The sequence below is a fragment of the Lynx canadensis genome, chromosome B4 (genome assembly GCF_007474595.2).
Source record: "Lynx canadensis isolate LIC74 chromosome B4, mLynCan4.pri.v2, whole genome shotgun sequence".
Lineage (NCBI taxonomy): Eukaryota > Metazoa > Chordata > Mammalia > Carnivora > Felidae > Lynx > Lynx canadensis.
In genome coordinates, this window is record NC_044309.1 from 85008731 (window position 1) to 85027803 (window position 19073).

The window sequence follows — 19073 nt, forward strand, 5'->3', positions numbered from 1 at the left end:
TAGCTTGAGAAGGATAGGTATTATCACTGCTTTAAACGTCTGGTAGAACTTCCCTGGGAAGCCATCTGGTCCTGGACTCTTATTTGTTGGGAGATTTTTTATAACTGATTCAATTTGTTTGCTGGTTATGGGTCTGTTCAAGCTTTCTATTTCCTCCTGATTGAGTTTTGGAAGTGTGTGGGTTTTTAGGAATTTGTCCATTTCTTCCAGGTTGTGCAGTTTGTTGCCATATATTTTTTCATAGTATTCCCTGATAATTGCTTGTATCTCTGAGGGATTGGTTGTAATAGTTCCATTTTCATTCATGATTTTATCTATTTGGGTCATCTCCCTTTTCTTTTTGAGAAGCCTGGCTAGAGGTTTATCAATTTTGTTTATTTTTTTCAAAAAACCAACTCTTGGTTTCGTTGATCTGCTCTACAGTTTTTTTAGATTCTATATTGTTTATTTCTGCTCTGATCTTTATTATTTCTCTTCTTCTGCTGGTTTAGGCTGTCTTTGCTGCTCTGCTTCTATTTCCTTTAGGAGTGCCATTAGATTTTGTATTTGGGATTTTTCTTGTTTCTTGAGATAGGTCTGGATTGCAATGTATTTTCCTCTCAGGACTGCCTTCGCTGCATCCCAAAGCGTTTGGATTGTTGTATTTTCATTTTCGTTTGTTTCCATATATTTTTTAATTTCTTCTCTAATTGCCTGGTTGACCCACTCATTCTTTAGTAGGGTGTTCTTTAACCTCCATGCTTTTGGAGGTTTTCCAGACTTTTTCCTGTGGTTAATTTCCAGCTTCATAGCATTGTGGTCTGAAAGTATGCATGGTATCATTTCAATTCTTGTATACTTATGAAGGGCTGTTTTATGACCCAGTATGTGATCTATCTTGGAGAATGTTCCATGTGCACTCGAGAAGAAAGTATATGTTGTTGCTTTGGGATGCAGACTTCTAAATATATCTGTCAAGTCCATCTGATCCAATGTCTCATTCAGGGCCCTTGTTTCTTTATTGACCGTGTGTCTAGATGATCTATCCATTTCTGTAAGTGGAGTGTTAAAGTCCCCTGCAATTATCACATTCTTATCAATAAGGTTGCTTATGTTTATGAGTAATTGTTTTATATATTTGGGGGCTCCGGTATTCGGCGCATAGACATTTATAATTGTTAGCTCTTCCTGATGGATAGACCCTGTAATGATTATATAATGCCCTTCTTCATCTCTTGTTACAGCCTTTAATTTAAAGTCTAGTTTGTCTGATATAAGTATGGCTACTCCAGCTTTCTGTTGACTTCCAGTGGCATGATAAATAGTTCTCTATCCCCTCACTCTCAATCTGAAGGCGTCCTCAGGTCTAAAATGAGTCTCTTGTAGGCAGCAAATAGATGGGTCTTGTTTTTTTAATACATTCTGATACCCTATGTCTTTTGGTTGGTGCATTTAGTCCATTTACATTCAGTGTTATTATAGAAAGATATGGGTTTAGAGTCATTGTGATGTCCGTAGGTTTCATGCTTGTAGCGATGTCTCTGGTACTTTGTCTCACAGGATCCCCCTTAGGATCTCTTGTAGGGCTGTTTTAGTGGTGACGAATTCCTTCAGTTTTTGTTTGTTTGGGAAGACCTTTATCTCTCCTTCTATTCTAAATGACAGACTTGCTGGATAAAGGATTCTCAGCTGCATATTTTCTCTGTTCATCACATTGAAGATCTCCTGCCATGCCTTTCTGGCCTGCCAAGTTTCAGAAGAGAGATCGGTCATGAGTCTTATAGGTCTCCCTTTATATGTTAGGACACGTTTATCCCTTGCTGCTTTCAGAATTTTCTCTTTATCCTTGTATTTTGCCAGTTTCACTATGATATGTCATGCAGAAGATTGATTCAAGTTACGTCTGAAGGGAGTTCTCTGTGCCTCTTGGATTTCAATGCCTTTTTCTTTCCCCAGTTCAGGGAATTTCTCAGCTATTATTTCTTCAAGTACACCTTCAGCACCTTTCCCTCTCTCTTCCTCCTCTGGGATACCAATTATGCATATATTATTTCTCTTTAGTGCATCACTTAGTTCTCTAATTTTCCCCTCATACTCCTGGATTTTTTTATCTCTCTTTTTTTCAGCTTCCTCTTTTCCCATAATTTTATCTTCTAGTTCACCTATTCTCTCCTCTGCCTCTCCAATCCGAGCTGTGGTCATTTCCATTTTATTTTGCAGTTCGTTTATAGAATTTTTTAGCTCCTCCTGACTATTCCTTAGTCCCTTGATCTCTGTAGCAAGAGATTCTCTGCTGTCCTGTATGCTGTTTTCCAGCCCAGCGATTAATTTTATGACTATTATTCTAAATTCACTTTCTGTTATATGTTTAAATCCTTTTTGATCAGTTCATTCGCTGTTGTTATATCTTGGAGATTCTTTTGAGGGGAATTCTTCCGTTTGGTCATTTTGGATAGTTCCCGGAGTGGTGCGGACCTGCAGGGCACTTCCCCTGTGTTGTCTTGAATAACTGGAGTTGGTGGGCGGGGCCGCAGTCAGACCTGATGTCTGCCCCCAGCTCACCGCTGGGGCCACAGTCAGACTGGTGTGTGCCTTCTCTTCCCCTCTCCCAGGGGCGGGATTCACTGTGGGGTGGCGTGGCATGGCCCGTCTGGGCTACTTGCACACTGCCAGGCTTGTGGTGCTGGGGATCTGGCATAGGCAAGGTGCACGGCGGGGGGGGGGGCGGGAGGGGCAGGCTTAGCTTGCTTCTCCTTAGGTGATCCGTTTCAGGAGGGGCCCTGTGGCAGCGGGAGGGAGTCAGACCCGCCGGAGGGATGGATCCGTAGAAGCACAGAGTTCGGTGTTTGCGCGGTGCAAGCAAGTTCCCTATAGCCAGGATTTTTAAGAGTGTTTTTTTTTTCAAGTTGCAAAATATTTCCAACTATACGATTTCAAGTTGAACTAATAAAATACTGTCTTTTAGAGATGAAAATAGGGTCAGTTTGATTTAACTCCATGGGAATAGGATTAATGAGACTGTGTTTTGAATCAGTGTTCCATTTATTAACCTGATCAAATCAATAATTGGAGAATGGATATGCAGTTTTAGGAAGACTCTAAAAAGGGTAAAAGGGTGAGCAAACTTCACTCTGATATTGTTGCAAAACTCACTTTTGTCCATTATATATAGTCTGGGGAGGCAGGTCTTGATTGGTTATCATGAAGCAATTCATGAGGATGTGGATGCCTAATGGTGGTGATAAGGGAAAGTGGAATATAAAGGTCTTCCTGCCTTTTTGTGTACTGATTTCCTCATAAGAAGATCCACTGACTCACTATCTGCTAAACTCTTACTTCCTATGAGATGCTACCCTGGTAATTGGTTCAGAAATCTCCAGTGTATAACTCTTCGGAGGTTTCTGTGATCACTACTCTGGGTCAGGGGGCTAGGGTCTAGGTTATTGTGGAGACCACTGGCAGTGTCTTCATCCGTAGTTCTCTTCTTTTTACCCTTTTTCTTGCAGCCTACAGAGTTACCTGTTATTTTTAAAACTACTCTGGAGTTGAAAAAAAATTAGATCAGGCAGTCTTACAAAACATTGCATTTTCTATCACAGCATGAATTTAATGCCTGTTTTTGATATGACAACTACTTCTTAGATCAGTGGATGCTTTACAGTTAGCTGTCCATATGGAAGAGGTCCTCCGGATCAAAGAAAGTACAGTGCCATTTTCAAAAATACTTATTCTATTTTTGGGTTGTACATGTTTATCTGATAAGCATTTATTTATACTAACTTTGAAGAGCTGAGTTAATTAATAAGATAATTACCAAACTTAGTGCTAAATAGGATTCTGGATGATCATTTTACACCCTCTCCCTGAGACCACATTTAACCTCTATAAGGCAGGCAATTATCCTTTCAACTTCTAATTTTACAGCCTCTGTTTAGGATCCAGCATAGGCATTTTTTATGCATTGAAACTATATGACCATCTCAAAGTTGACTGGAGTGGGAAGGGTAGAACTTAGAGCTCTTGGTTCCTCTCCTTTGGTGATGACATCCTGTCAAATTTGATCCTGTTTTGTTACAAATATTTTATCCCAATGTGTCCTCCAAACTCTTCATGTTGTCTTGGTTTTGAAGGGAAAAAAAACACAACTGAGGCACCTGATGGCTCAGTTGGTTGATTGTCCCACTCTTGATTTCAGCACAGATCATGATGCCAGGATCATGGGATCCAAGCCCTGCATTGGGTTCCTCACTGGCATGGAGCCTGCTTAACACTCTTTCTCTCTGTCTCTCTCTCTCTCTCTCTCTCTCTTTCTCTCTCCCTCCCTCCCTCTGCCCCTTCCCCTGCTCTCTCTCTCTCTCTCTCTAAAATAAAAAAAGAAAAGGAAAAAAATCTAACATCAGTAGCAATACTCATGAAACTCAAAATTTTTTGAGCACTTATGTTGTAGCTATAATGCTAGTTGCTAAGAATATTTGTTGAGAAGGATAGACCCAGACTCTAAGTACATAAAACTTAAAGCCTAAAAAACAGTTTTAGAAAGTAAATTCTGGTGCAAAAAATTTAAATAATATGCCAAATATAAAAGCATTTTGGATTATTTGCAGTTTTAGAATATATTAATCACTCTACTCATCTCTGAGCATAGATAATAAAAGATTCTTGTTTACCAAACAGCAAACAAACACACAAACCATGATATGTTAGTCAGAGTTCTCCAAAAAAAACAGCACCAATAGGATATGTTTATGATGAGACTTATTATGGAAATTGGCTTATGCAATTTATGGAGGTTCCCACAAGCTGTAGAACCGGGAATAATTTACTCTGAGTGGAAAGGCCTAAGGACCGGAGGTGGGGGTGGGGGAGACTTGAACATGTAATTCCCAGTCTGAGACCTAAGACCTGAGAATGGGGTTGCTGGTGTAAGTCTCAGCGGGTGAAGGCTTGAGAACCAGGATCTCCAATGTCTGAGGTCAGAAGATGATTCACCATTCCTCTGCCTTTTTGTCCTATTTGGGCCCTCATTGGAGCGGATGTTGCCTGCCCACACTGGTGAGGGGCGGATCTTCTTTATTCAGTCTGTGGGCGGATCTTCTTTATTCAGTCTCCTGATTCAGATGCTAATCTCTTCCAGAAACACTCTCACAGACATACCCAGAAATAATGTTTCACCAGCTCTCTGGGTGTCCCTTGCCCCAGTCAAAATGGCACGTAAAATTAACCATCACATGATACATAAAATGTATTAAGTGGCAATGTAATGCCATAGCAGGTGTAATTGACAGAAGTCATAGTATCAGTCTTGGTAATGAAGAATCATTAATTCCTGATGCCAAAGTCCTCTGTGGCAAAACAGGGTTGTGGGGCAGTCTGTTAAGGCCTTGACTCTGGAGTCAGACTGCTTGACATTGAATTCTAGCTTTACCACTATACTAATTGTGCAAAAGGTGTGTGATGTCATCTTTGTCCCTTGTTTCAGTTTCCTTACTTCTGTAGTGAGGATAATGATAGAATCTATTTCATGGATTGCTGCAAGGATTAAATGAGGTAATGTAAGTAAAATGCGTAGCAAAGTAAACATTTGTGTTTTAGTCATTAGCCATTATAAATACTATTATTCATTTAACAGTTGTTCACTCAATAGAAATTGTCTAGCCAGGTTGTAAGATGTCAAAGATAAGTAAGACCCAGGACCCTGTGTCAGTAAGCTTACTTTCCAGTGAAGACATTCAGTATAAAATCAGCTATAATTCACATTAAATGGATAATAGCGATGTGCCAATCATGCTGTGGAGAAGAAGGAATAATATACATGTGGCAGGACAGATAAAAATGTGAGCACTAAAGTTAACTCTGTTTACCTGAAACAAGATAGCTTTTTGGTTCTCTTGAAATAGAAGAATATAACGTTTCAGGGAACTTCAACTTGGGTTTTACATCAGACTGAATGAAATGATGCTGTAAAACCAAGTTTACTGGTATGTAATAGATTAAGAATGGGAGTGGGAGACTTAAAATTTAGCAACACTGTCTCCTCTAGGGACAAGGCTAAAGCATTATGGAGAATACTATGAAACCATGTTTAGTGAAGAGTATGTTTTCCAAATAGGTAAAGAATTATTCACCTGAAAATCATAGGCAAGAAATGATTTCAGGAATAGCACTGATGAGAGTGATTTTCCCTCAATGCCAGCATTATCTCAAGTAACTGACAAGTCCAAACACATGTATGCAATAGAAATGGAAAATCACTGATTTTTTTTATATTGAGGTCTTTAGCAGGCAATGAACAGTGTTTAATGCCATATGGAACTAATTTAATATGAATTTTGCAATACTTGAACAAGCATCATCACCAAATCTGCTAAATGGAGTTACTGATTTTGTTTCTTTCTAGCATGATGATTTAGTTGTGCAATGGTACTGTCACCAGATGAGATTAATCACAATAATGATGCGTCTTTTTGCTAAGGACATTATCATAAATCATTTGAATACAGCCCAAGAGAAAAGGTTTCTAGTTAAACTTTCTAAATGTTATAAAATGGTTATAAAGCATGAGCTGTTGGAAATAGGCATTATTTTTATTTCACTTTGGGAGCATATGGCAAAATGATTATTCATTGATGCTGAAGTGATTTAGCAAACACACATACACATGAGGATCTTAAGAGATATTGAAAGTAATGGTATCCTACATTACCGATTTCATGCTGTTCCAGTTGCATTTATATGACCTTAGGTAACTCATTTAAAAACTGGGCTTCAGTTTCCTTATGTGTAAAACAGAAATAATACCCATTTCATAGGATTTTTATGAGGTAACGGGTCTTACAAATGCTCTGTGACCTATAAGTAATGCTTCCGTTTTCTCCTCCCCTTCTCCTTTTTCTTCCTCTTACTCATTCTTTCCTTTCCCTATTATTATTTAGGGATAGTATTATTTAGGGATGATAATTTTACCAGAGCAGATATATATAACATTATATATAACGTTGTAGATCTACTTCAGCATCAAAGAGCTAAAACTGCACTCAAGGAAATTATTATTGTGTTAAAGTTTTAGGGTGCAGTTTATTCTATTTTCATATCATAAGATTGTTTATCCTAAAAATCTACATACCGATCCTTACAGTATAGTCTCAAGTTGACCATATAATCTCTTAGTTGGAGCTTAGCACATGAATTTTAATTTCCTTATCTTTTAATAATAATCAATTTGAAACTATTGTGCATACAATGTGTTTTAAAATATTCAACTGGCACCTAATTGTAATCACACAATACATAACACCTACTTTCTTCACAGCGGTATTGTGGAAATTAACTTTAAAAAAAAATCACAAAACTCATTTCAAATTCTAAACGCTATTGAAATACTACATCATGAAAAAGCATTGAAAATAATTTTTTTTCAAAATTTCAATTCCAAAATAGTTTAGTGTTCAAGTTTGGATGTTTTTGTTTTTCCCAGTGCTTTTCGTTGAGTATTAATTACTAATGACAGGTATAATGCTTACTGTAGTGCACATAGTGACTCTGGGAACATTGAGGGGAGGATGAACTTGACCTGGAAAAGCAAAGGGTTCAATTTTTCAATATTCCTCTAAAAACAACATTTTAGGGGCACCTTGGTGGCTCAGTTGGTTAAGCCTCCGACTCCTGGTTTGACTCAGGTCATGATCTCATGGTTTTGTGAGTTCAAGCCTCACGTCGGACTCTGTGCTGACAGCATGGAGCCTGCTTGGGATTCTGTCTTTCTGTCCCTCTCTCTCTGCCCCTTCCAATTCGTGCTGTCTCTGTCTCTCTCAAATAATAAATGAATAAACTTTTAAAAACCAATATTTTAAAGTTCTTTTAATCATACACACCCTCCATCTCATGCCTCTTAATTGAAATAGAAAGAATGAAGGTGATTTCAAGTACTCTCAGAAACATTCTAAATATCCAGTGGTTGCATTTTTAGAAGATAAGACTATGAATTGATTGAGACTGAGTGGTTGATCACACTACAAAATGCCAGAACTGAAGAGTATGGTTTTCTGAGGCTCATTGCCTGTATAGTTGAATAGTGAAGGATAGGCTTAAACGGGAAAAGTTGGGGTTCCTTCAATGGGATAAAATCTCTTGAGGGGGACTGGATTTGATTATCTATGAGGAAAGGAGAGGGATGCCTGGGTGGCTCAGTTGGTTAAGTGTCTGACTTCTGCTCAGGTCATTATCTCACAGTTGGTGGGTTTGAGCCCCACATTGGGCTCCGTGCTGACAGCTCAGAGCCTGGAGCTTGCTTTGAATTCTGTGTCTCCCTCACTCTCTGCCCCTCCCCTCCCCTCTATCTACATCTTTCAAAAATAAATAAAAATGTTAAAAATATAATTATAAAAAATAATAAAAAGGAAAAGGGGAACACCACTGTGTGCTTTTTCCAGTTGGTTATTTTTTTTCTTTTTTTCTTCTTCTTTTTTTTTTTTTTGGAGGGGGGTGGAGAGTGCATGTAAGCAGCAAAGAGGGTCAGAGGGAGAAAGAGAGACTCTAAAGCAGGCTCCACACTCAGCATGGAGCCGGAGGCAGGGCTCAATCCCACGACCCTGGGATCATGACTTGAGTTGAAATCAAGAGTTGGGGACTCAACTGACTAGCCACTCAGTGTCTTTCCAGTTGATTATTATTTCTAAGCCTAACTTTTCTCATCTATAACTCTGGTAATCATAATAGTATCTACCAACCTCATACAGTTACTGTAAAGAATATGGAAGCTGAAATACTTAAAGACTGTGGCACAAAAGCGAGGAGAAGCAAAAGGGAACAAAAATAAATGGCTTCATGTGGTTTTCAGAATAAGCTTCTTAGCCCCATCACCACTGTCTTCCCTTCCGTCCTCATCTGTTTCTTCTCTCCTCTCCCCTGTGCTCTTGCTATCTTAGACTTAGGACCATTTTATTTTTTTCTCTCTCACTCTCTCTGACTCTGAACCTTAGATTTTTCTTTCTGAATTCCTATCCACCCATTCTTTCCCTAGCAGTCTCTTTCTTTAAGTTCTCATCTCTCCATTTTTGCTATTCAAAGTTTTTTTTTTTTTTTTAAGAAAGTAAAATTCTTTATGATCCTTTTTTTTTTTTTTTTTCTGTGACTTGGAATCTGCTGGTCACTGGAGAGGTTGACCTTAGAGTATGAGTGTTGTTAGAAGCAGGATCTTCCAGAGAATGCCCTCAGTGTTGTAAGGGATGCCTTCACTGTTGTGGGTAAAGGGATCACAGTGGAGCCCCAGGGCTGCCCCGAGAGAAAAAGCACTGATTTTGTAGGTTCCTACCATGCGGGACACCTGTGCTTTCAAATGTCTTTAGCCTGACCGCATAGGGTGCTGGTTAGTTTAATGCCAGCTATGTTCATTACCGCACTACTCATTATACTTGGTGAGGAGCCAAAATACAAATGAATTTGTGTCTTTCTCATTTGAGAGTCACAAAGCTGAATTGAAAGATTTTCACAGGCTGGGATCCAGTTATTTGATTGTGTCCCACTCTTTTTTCTCATCACGGTTTCTTTTTTTTTATTTTTAACCAAATAAGTTTAAGTCTTACAATTTATTCTTATTAAATGGCTAGAATTTGTTCCATATGTTCTCTGTGCCAGGTAACAAGTACCTTAACAAGTACGTAAAAGATACCATCATATGTGATCTTTCTACAGTGCTAAAAGGTAGTCTTTTTATTTTACATATAAGGAAACTGGGGCTCAGAGAATTTGTGTCATTTTTTCCAGTTTATACAAGAGATGGTAGCAGAGTAGGGATTTAAACCCAAGTAGTCTGCTTCCAGAGCTCAGATTCTTAATCATTATAGATTGATAGAGGGAATGAGATCTGTGTGGCTACAGCTACTTGGTTCCCTACAGGAAATACAGAGTTGGATCTTCAACAGGATTTCTAGTTAGCTGGAAAATGGAGAGATATTGATATAAAATACTGAGTAGATCTATGTTGTGAGCCAGAAAATGCACATATATTTGCACATATGTCTTTTCATTTGTACAAAAATCTGATTTAACTAGATTCTCCCTTTTAATCTTAGTTTTCTTGTCTAAATTGTTCCCAGCATATGTACTTAGTTTCTTGTCAAGATGTGTATACAAAGAGCACTTAAATAGCAATCCATTGATGAGAAATACCATTATATTCTGAGCTGTGTTAATTTTTAATGAGCCAAATGCAAGCAAGTTCCTAGACATTGCTGAGTCATCTCAAATCCTGAGGTTCACCTTCAAGGATGGCATGGTCTTACCAGGCAGTGAAACCAGTTCTCTGCAGAATGACCACCTTTGAGGGCCAGTGTAAGCCATGACTAATAAAATCATCACAGCAAAAAGGAAGCATTACTTTAAGATAGGAAAGGCCTCTTGTGTGTTTGTTTGGGGGGTTGATTTTAAGTGTTCTGTTTTATTTTCAAGCACAGAGTAGCACATTTTTATTCACATGTTATCTGAGTAGAGAATAGACTGTAAAATCAAAAAGACCTTTGGTCACATAAAAGATATTCTTGGAGGGAAGCAGAGAATGAAAATCAGTCACAACATCTCTAAATTATAGACAAGAGTCAAGTACCTATATACTTTGTAAGTCATTTTTGTCTGTTTCGTTGTCTGTCTAACCCTCCTGAGGAAATTGGTAGCATTAACAATTTGAAGTTGCTGTTTTATCTATCTTCCATATATGAAAGCAATCTATTTGAATAGTAAAAATATTGGAAAATGGGGCTCCATTTTCTAATAGACTTAGATCTACAGAAATTAAATCACCCAAGAAATCCTTTGAATGCTGTGAGGACTTTGTTATTTCTTTGGTAAAACTGAATTATCACCATAGGAATTTTAAAAAAAATTAACTGAGAAAACTAATAATAGTTCACATTTTAGAAAAGCAAACATTAAATTTCTCTTTTACATATGCCTTTGTGTATATATTTCACCTCACTGTAAAACCTTCTAAAATTTTGTAATAAATAATCTATGGTTAATTAATATGGCAGAAACAAGTGGAAAATGTACAATATAGTGAAGTGTTATATAAAAATATGATGTTTTAAAACTACCGATTTATAAACCCAAAGCAAGGTGGATTGGGGATCAAAGCGGGAGCAATTTTAACTCACTGTGCCATGAAAAAATTGTATTATTTTGGGGTATGTCATGGCTACCGAGTGTCTCAATGTTTCTCTCTTCCCCTTCTTTCCTTCTCCCTCTCTCTCTCTCTCTCCCCTCCCCGCTTAGTCTCCCTCAATGAGGACATTTATAGATCATAAATGTATGAAAGAATTCATTATGAGAAGCAGAAAGAGAGGGACAGATTTTAAAAGTGTGGCTTCCTGGTTCTTAGGCTTAACTCTTCATTATTCAACTAGCTGTGCTTGCAAAATTGAATGAGGAAATAATTTTACCTGAAACTAATTAATTGCATGTCCTTTAATTTGAATGTTCAAATTATCTAATTCAACAATTGTAATATACATGTAAAAAGGGAGCTTTAGAAAAGACGTCTTTAAAAATCTACTTCACAGTCTTTTCTCTGTTCGTTTCTGATCTGTGCATGAAGAGAAAATGCTATTAATTGAGCCATTTTTGTGACACAAAATAGCTTCCTTTATGCTTACAATGACAAAGAGAAGATTAACATTGCGTTTGTAAAAGCTACAAGGCTTTTAGAAAATTATTCATTATATAAAGAAGAGTCATTAGTTTTATTTTGTTTATGACAAGTAAAATATTCTGTGGTTGGTATTAAATATAATCTACTTGGATCCTTAGAGTTAGTACTTAAAATATTTGTATCTCTCTTTATTCCTTATTATATTATCTGATTTGAAATACTACATACGAGAATCCTAAGGCACATTGTAATGTTTATAACCCTTCAAACATCAAACTGGATGCATTTTTATCTTGAATATGTGAAATGTCTTCCTCCTTACCTAAAAGTAACTGGTGTGCCTTGGCTTAGCCTTGAAACAACAAATTTAACGGCCAATAGATGGCACTGAAACTATTCAAAAAATACTCTCTACCTTTTCCATTCCACTGAATATGATTATCTCTGAGAGCAAATGACAATTTATATAGTTAAATTAAAAAGAAAGGCATATCCAGAATGTCCATGCTGAAAAATCTGAAATATTTAGTGGTTGCATTCCTGTTGAAAATTTTAGCACCCAAATTTTAGCCTTCTTTCTCTGTGTCGTTCAAAGACATTTCACCACCACCTACTAGGATTTCTGAGGAGGTCTGTAAGCTCACTTGGTATGTGTGATGTCTGTAGAGATTTCATTTTTGGTACTCTTTCCCTGCTTATGTGATCCTGGTGGGGCGAGGATTACTGAGAAATGTAATTAAGTCTTTTCATTACCAGTCCTCACCTGGATTTTTCTAAAGCCAACTTCACAAGTAACCTTTTTATTCTCTGTAGTAAACAACCCCTAATATGTCCAATGAATCACACAGAGTAAAATAGAAAATGCATGTTAGCACTTCAACACATACTGCAGCAAACAGAGTAATCCATTTATAGGATGGGACTCATTTCCCTCTAAAATTGGCTAACAATGGGCTTGATTATGTAGACTTGGTACAGAAAGATCCCATGTGGAGTTCAAATGGAATGCCACACACATAGGAAGCAAAATAGTACTATATCTGTTTCAAGTAAGATCTGGTATCTGTGCCCTAATCTTTGCCTTTCTTTCTTTCTTTCTTTCTTTCTTTCTTTCTTTCTTTCTTTCTTTCTTTCTTTCTTTCTTTCTTTCTTTCTTTCTTTCTTTCTTATTTATTTTTGCAGTTACATTGAGCATCTCACAAAGCTAGGTGATATTTTCAGAAAAATATTATCAGCATGATGTGTCACCCAACATCATAGCTATTCCATCTTCAGATTATACCCCACCACTTTTTCAAATCCCTGTCTTAAAACAATTGAAGAAGGCATTGCTTTCATCTAGAATAGTGTAAATCAGGGTTTTATGAAAATTCAGCACCAAGTTAAACTTACACATAGCTAGAGAAGGACCACATTTCAACCTACTCACTTATGCATAAAATAATAAAGCATATAAGTTGTGAATGTGTTGATATTTTCTTAATATTATTTATTTTATATGAGACATTGTCATGACATAAATGCATGCATATATTTATGATTGTATGCACATTTCATGATGACGGCTCTTATTACATATGAAATAAGGCAGTGTATCTGGAGGGTCTAATATCGTGCCTGGTTATTTTTTTGAGTACCTACTAAAATAGGTTGCAAGATAAGTAGCCAAAATAATGTGTTGCCTGTTCAAATACTAAATATGTATTTTTGCCAATAGTGTTCATACAACTCTCTGCACCTCACTTTACTGAAACCATTCTTCCTTAATATCTGGCTTTAAGAAATTCTCTACATATTAATTCTCATAGGAATAATCAATGCCCTAGAAATCATTATATAATGTGATCATTTCCCCTAACTTCCTATAACTACACTAGCCCTATGTATTATACAAGGAGTAAGACAAGCTCTGAATTCTTCCCAACAATATTAGATGTATTTTCATGAGCTCTGCGTTACCTGCAAATGAATTAAGGCAATTCCTTAATGTGCCTAAGAATGTTTGAAGTTCATATATAAAGAGAATTGGGAAACACGTTAAAGAAGTGTCCACAAGTAATACCTGGAGACTTTTGGAATTCTATAAGGAGAAATTCCTATGGAGTACTTCATTGTGGCCAGCAGATACTCTTAATACAACAGTGTGACCTTGATGCCTGGGAGTCTAGAATGACAACATTCAACTTAATGTCTGCATTTTAGTTTCAATGACATTTCCTTCCTTCTAAAATGGATAGGTTCTCCTTCCCAGCAAAGAAACAAATAGGCCACAACTACTCTTAGGTAAAAATTAGTTTAAAAACTTAAGCAAATTAGTTAAAATCTTTAGAGAAAAGAGTGTGGAATTGTATTAAAGTTTAACAGTGAATATTCAGCTATTATGCTACAAGGTTGTCAAATAAGTGTTTGATACAAAAGATTGAAAGAATTAATAGGTGCACTATATAATCCAAACAAGTTTCAACTGTACCAAAATTAGTAACAAGAAGTAACCCAAACTAAGAGGAAACAGAAAATTTGATCTGGACTATTTAATTCAGTTTACAACAACAAAATAAATGTCGAAATAAAGCTATAAGTTGTCTTCATATCCCCGGAGGGGGGAAAAAACATGTATATCAGAGATGTTTCCTGTCTGTGTTTTTAGAGACTCAGCCTTGTGGCTAATGAGCTCCAAGTTTAGTCAGGTAACCAACAAATTATAGGTGGTGACCTAGGTAGGGTAAGTTACCTAACTTCACAAGCCCTCAACCATCGTATCAGCATAATAACTTTACCTACTTTACAGGGGTGTTTGGAGAATTACATATTTTTTTAATTTTTTTAATGTTTATTTTTGAGAGAGACAGAGAGAGTGTGAGCAGGGGAGGGGCAGAGAGAGAGGGGGACACGGAATCTGAAGCAGGCTCCAGGCTCTGAGCTGTCAGCACAGAGCCCCACGCGGGGCTCGAACCTACAAACCGTGAGATCAGGACCTGAGCTGAAGTCAGAGGCTAAACTGACTGAGCCACCCAGGTGCCCCTGGAGAATTATATTTAAAAACACACATACTGAATGTAAAATGGTACCACTGCTCTTGCTTGCCAGTATCTCAGTAGGTTAAACATAGTTAGACATGTGACTCAACAATTCGACTGCATTCACTCAAAATAATTGAAAACTTGCATATGAGTGTTCATAGCAGCATTATTCACAGTAGTCAAAAGAATGGAAACTAACCCAAATGTCCATCAACTGATATAGGGGTAAACAAAATGTGGTACATACATACAATGGAATATTATTCAGGCACAAAAAAGGAACAAAGTATTGATAACCTGCTATAACATAGATGAACCTTGTAAACTTGCTAAGTGAAAGAAGCCAGACACAAAAGGCCAAAAATTATATGATCTCATATACAGGAAATATCCATAATAGGCAAATACGTAGAAACCGAAAACAGATTAGTGGTTGGCAGGGGCTGAGGGCAGGAGGAACTAGGGAGCAGCTGCTAATGGGTACTGGGTTTCCATGTGTGATCGTGAAAAAGTTCTGGAATTATTTAATGGTGATAGTTGCAAAAACATTGTGAATATTCTTCATGCCAGTGAACTGTACATTTTAGAATGGTTAAAATGGTAAATTTTATGTGTATTTTGCTATAATCGTAAAGATATAAAAACAAAAATTAACAAGGAAGAATGTAGGTGCTAAAAGTTCTGAGCTCTCAACATTGACCAATGGATGTAGTTTTGAACTTGCCAGATTCTTTATGATACGTTGCATATGCAAATATTAAGAATCACTCAGGGGCACCTGGGTGGCTCAGTTGGTTAAGCTTCCGACTTTGGCTCAGGTCATGATCTCGCGGTTTGTGAGTTCGAGTCCCGCATCAGGCTCTGAGCTGTCACCACAGCCTGCTTCAGATTCTGTGTCTCCCTCTCTCTTTGTCCCTCCCCCACTCATACTCTCTCTGTCTCTTTCAAAAACAAATAAACATTAATTTTTTTTAAAGAAGAACCACTCAAAGAAATACTGATAAAAGACTCTAGCTTGGGTAAACTGCAATGATGAAATAGCTTAAAATCTTATTAATACATAAGGGCTCTTGGGTGGCTCAGTCAGTTAAGTTGTTGGACTCTTGATTTCAGCTCAGGTCATGATCTAATGGTTCACGGGTTTGAACCCCACATCAGGCTCTGTGCTGACAGTGAAGATCCTGCTTGGGATTTTGTTTCCCTCTCTCTCTGCCACTTCCCTGCTTGCTCTCTCTCTCTCTCTCTCAAAATAAAAATAAACTTAAAAAACCTTATTAATACATCAACTAAGTAGTCAACACTGCATTGTACAGAGTTCAAGCTCTAGTCTGGTAGAGGTTTGGTAACTGCTAAAAGTATTGCTAAAAATAATAAGAAACACACTTTGGCAGAAGAGATATTTTATCCATTATGGTTGGTCACATAAAAAGTGGACTGTAAGAATCATACTCAGGATCCAGTTATGTTTTGTTTACCTTAAACAATTACTGTTCCATAGTCTTTTAGAACTAAAGATAACTTAGAGATAATTTAACCCAACTATTTCAATTTTTAGATGAGAAAACCAAGATAAAGAATGGACAAATAGCCTGCTTAAGATTAGTAAAAGAGGATACGTGACATTTTGATGCTGCTAGAACCTTTTATTGTCAAAAATACTGTCAAATGACAGATAACTTTTTGCCTGTTCCTGATCCCCACCTACTCATTATTCAATCAGGCTTGCAGATAAAGATGCTGATGGAAGAGTTCTGTCATACATACATTGCTTGTAAATATATTCCAATAGTTTTACACTTTGATGCCAAAGCACTCATGCCAAAATATTACATTTTGCACTTATAATTAGTAGTAGATTGAATAAGAAATAAGTCTGCCTATTCTCAAATGGCTTTCCCATATTCCAAAAACTGGTGTAAATATAGCCTTATAATTAGAGTATGCTGTTTGCCTTTCTGCCTGGTCCCTGTCCCTTGGAACCCCACCACTATGCCCTGTATTTAAATGGCACACAGTTAAAAAGGCTAATCTTCTTCTCAGAGCTATCTCATTTGGAAGAATATTCTTGCTTTACATCATTCCTTAATGGAAAAACTTCTCAGCTAGCGTCTCAAGGACATCCAACTCTGGTTTTCACTACCTTGAGGCTATTGATAGAAATGTCTAATAACTGATTATGATCTACTCTTTCATTGCTGTATATTAATAATTGGATGATTCAAAGAACTGTGGATTCTGTCCCTGTAATTACCTAAGGAAGTGAATTATTTCTGAATATAACAGGTCATGGAGTAGGGGTTTTCCTATACTCCCACCTCTGTTCCTCCTGCTGGCACTCTCCTTGGTGCCTGACATCTTGCCTTGAACATAGCTGTCCCACAGGGAAGGTTTGCACAATATACACTCGAACTCTGGATAAAGAATCTCCTCTGTAAGAATACAGCCTGTGATCATCTCTCTCATCTTAACATCATCTCCCAATTTCCAGTGAGTATATAGTGCCACACAGCCTTCTGAGTGTCTTGAAAGATATTCCTATGGGTACAACATTAATAGTAATATGTGACTAATATCCATTTCAACTACTGCCATATTCCTGGTGTTAGGATATCTGAAATCGAAAAAAATTCCTGCTCATCTTTACCTCCTGAGTAAATACTGTATGCCTAATTTGACCTGATGTTTTCACTGTTACCCAGTAGAGGCTAGGCTAAGCATACTTCAGGTATACATTGGTTGACAATTTGGGAACGATTACCAATTACTGCAGGAGACACAGTCAATATTGTCTCTTCTAAATCATTTTCCTTTTAAAGAAAATCCAAACATTCTGTAATAACAGATTAGAAAATTTTGATTATACCAGGTGATTAGTAGATAAATACTTTCTTGGTTTAACTTTAATACCAAATTTATTGTTAAAGACAGAAAACAGATGAAGAAAGACAAAAAAAAATACATATGCATATATCAATCAAATTTTCCCAATCTCTTTGACATATTTTGGCATATATACTTCTGGTTTTCATAAAAACAATCAACTGCAGAAACCATATTTCATAAAGTCTTACCTAGAATGGCTTCATAAAAGTAAATGCATACTGACTTCAAGCTTGAAGAAAATGTATCCCTGACTTACTGTTTTAGTCCATTGCGGCTGCTATAACAAAATACCACCTACTGCGTGGCTTACAAACCACAGAAATTTATTGCTGACAGTTCTGGAAGCTGGGAAGACCAAGATCAAGGCACTAGCATAGTCACCTTCTCAAGAGTACCCTCTTCCTGCTTCATAACTGTCACCTTCATTCTGTTTCCTCATAGGGTGGAAGGAGCTAGAGGTCTCTATGTAGCCACTTATTAAAGTAATTAATCCCATTCATGATGGCTCCACACTCATGGTTTAGGCATCTCCCAAAGGTCCCAACTACTAATATCATCGCATTGGATATTAGTATTTCAACATATGAAATAGGAGTTGGGGTACAGGCACAAGCATTCAGACCATAGCACTTACCAAAATTACATAGTGGAACTAGGACTAAAACCCAGGATTTAACCAACCAACACTCTTTATATGTATTTTTGTATTAAGTTAATTATAATACATTAAGGTAAGAATTACCTTTCCTGATTATTAAAATCTCAAGTGCCAATCTATATAAGTATATTGTGTTAGGTTTGTGTGTGTGTGTGTGTGTGTGTGTGTGTGTGTGTGTACACGCAGACATGCACATGTGTTTGATATCTGTAATGAGAGTGAGGGAAGAGAGAGGTGTGTGAGCAGGTATGAATAAAACCACAGTTTCTGCCCTCAAAACTTTTTTTGTCTTAGAAACAGTTAAGAAAACTTATTTTCACTTCTGTATAAGTGGTTTTGATTAATATTTGTTTAAACACTGAAATAGAGAAACTGTCATTATATGAAAAATTCAGTTGCCTTCAGTGCAACTCAGCAGTTCTTTACCCATACCTAATTGACTTCCTACTTAATTTCCTACCACAGTAAATGCAAATTTCCTCTAATCTTCTCAAATGGCCTGATCTACCTCTGTTTTTCTCCTCCCCTGGCAAACAACCCCTGAGTTGACTTTATTCAGAGTAAGGTCACCAGATAAGAGTTCTCCTAACTATCTTTCCCTTTTACCAACATTGTCTCTGAATTATCACCCATGAGTTTCTACAGTTCTCTGGCCTAAGGAGGGATGTCTTTTCTAAATCAAGCTTTTTCTGTTAATAACAGTCCTGTGCTGATTCTTCTACATTTGCCCCTCCCCATCCCTACATGATTTCTCTGCCTTTCTCTGTTCTGTTCTGAGTTGCAAAAGACCGGCCTTTTCAGACTGCGTCACTCAGCCACTCGTGCCCTGTGGGTTTCTGTGGTGCTTGGACAATGGCAAGTAGAAGGAAATCAGAGGGTGAGAGGAAGATGA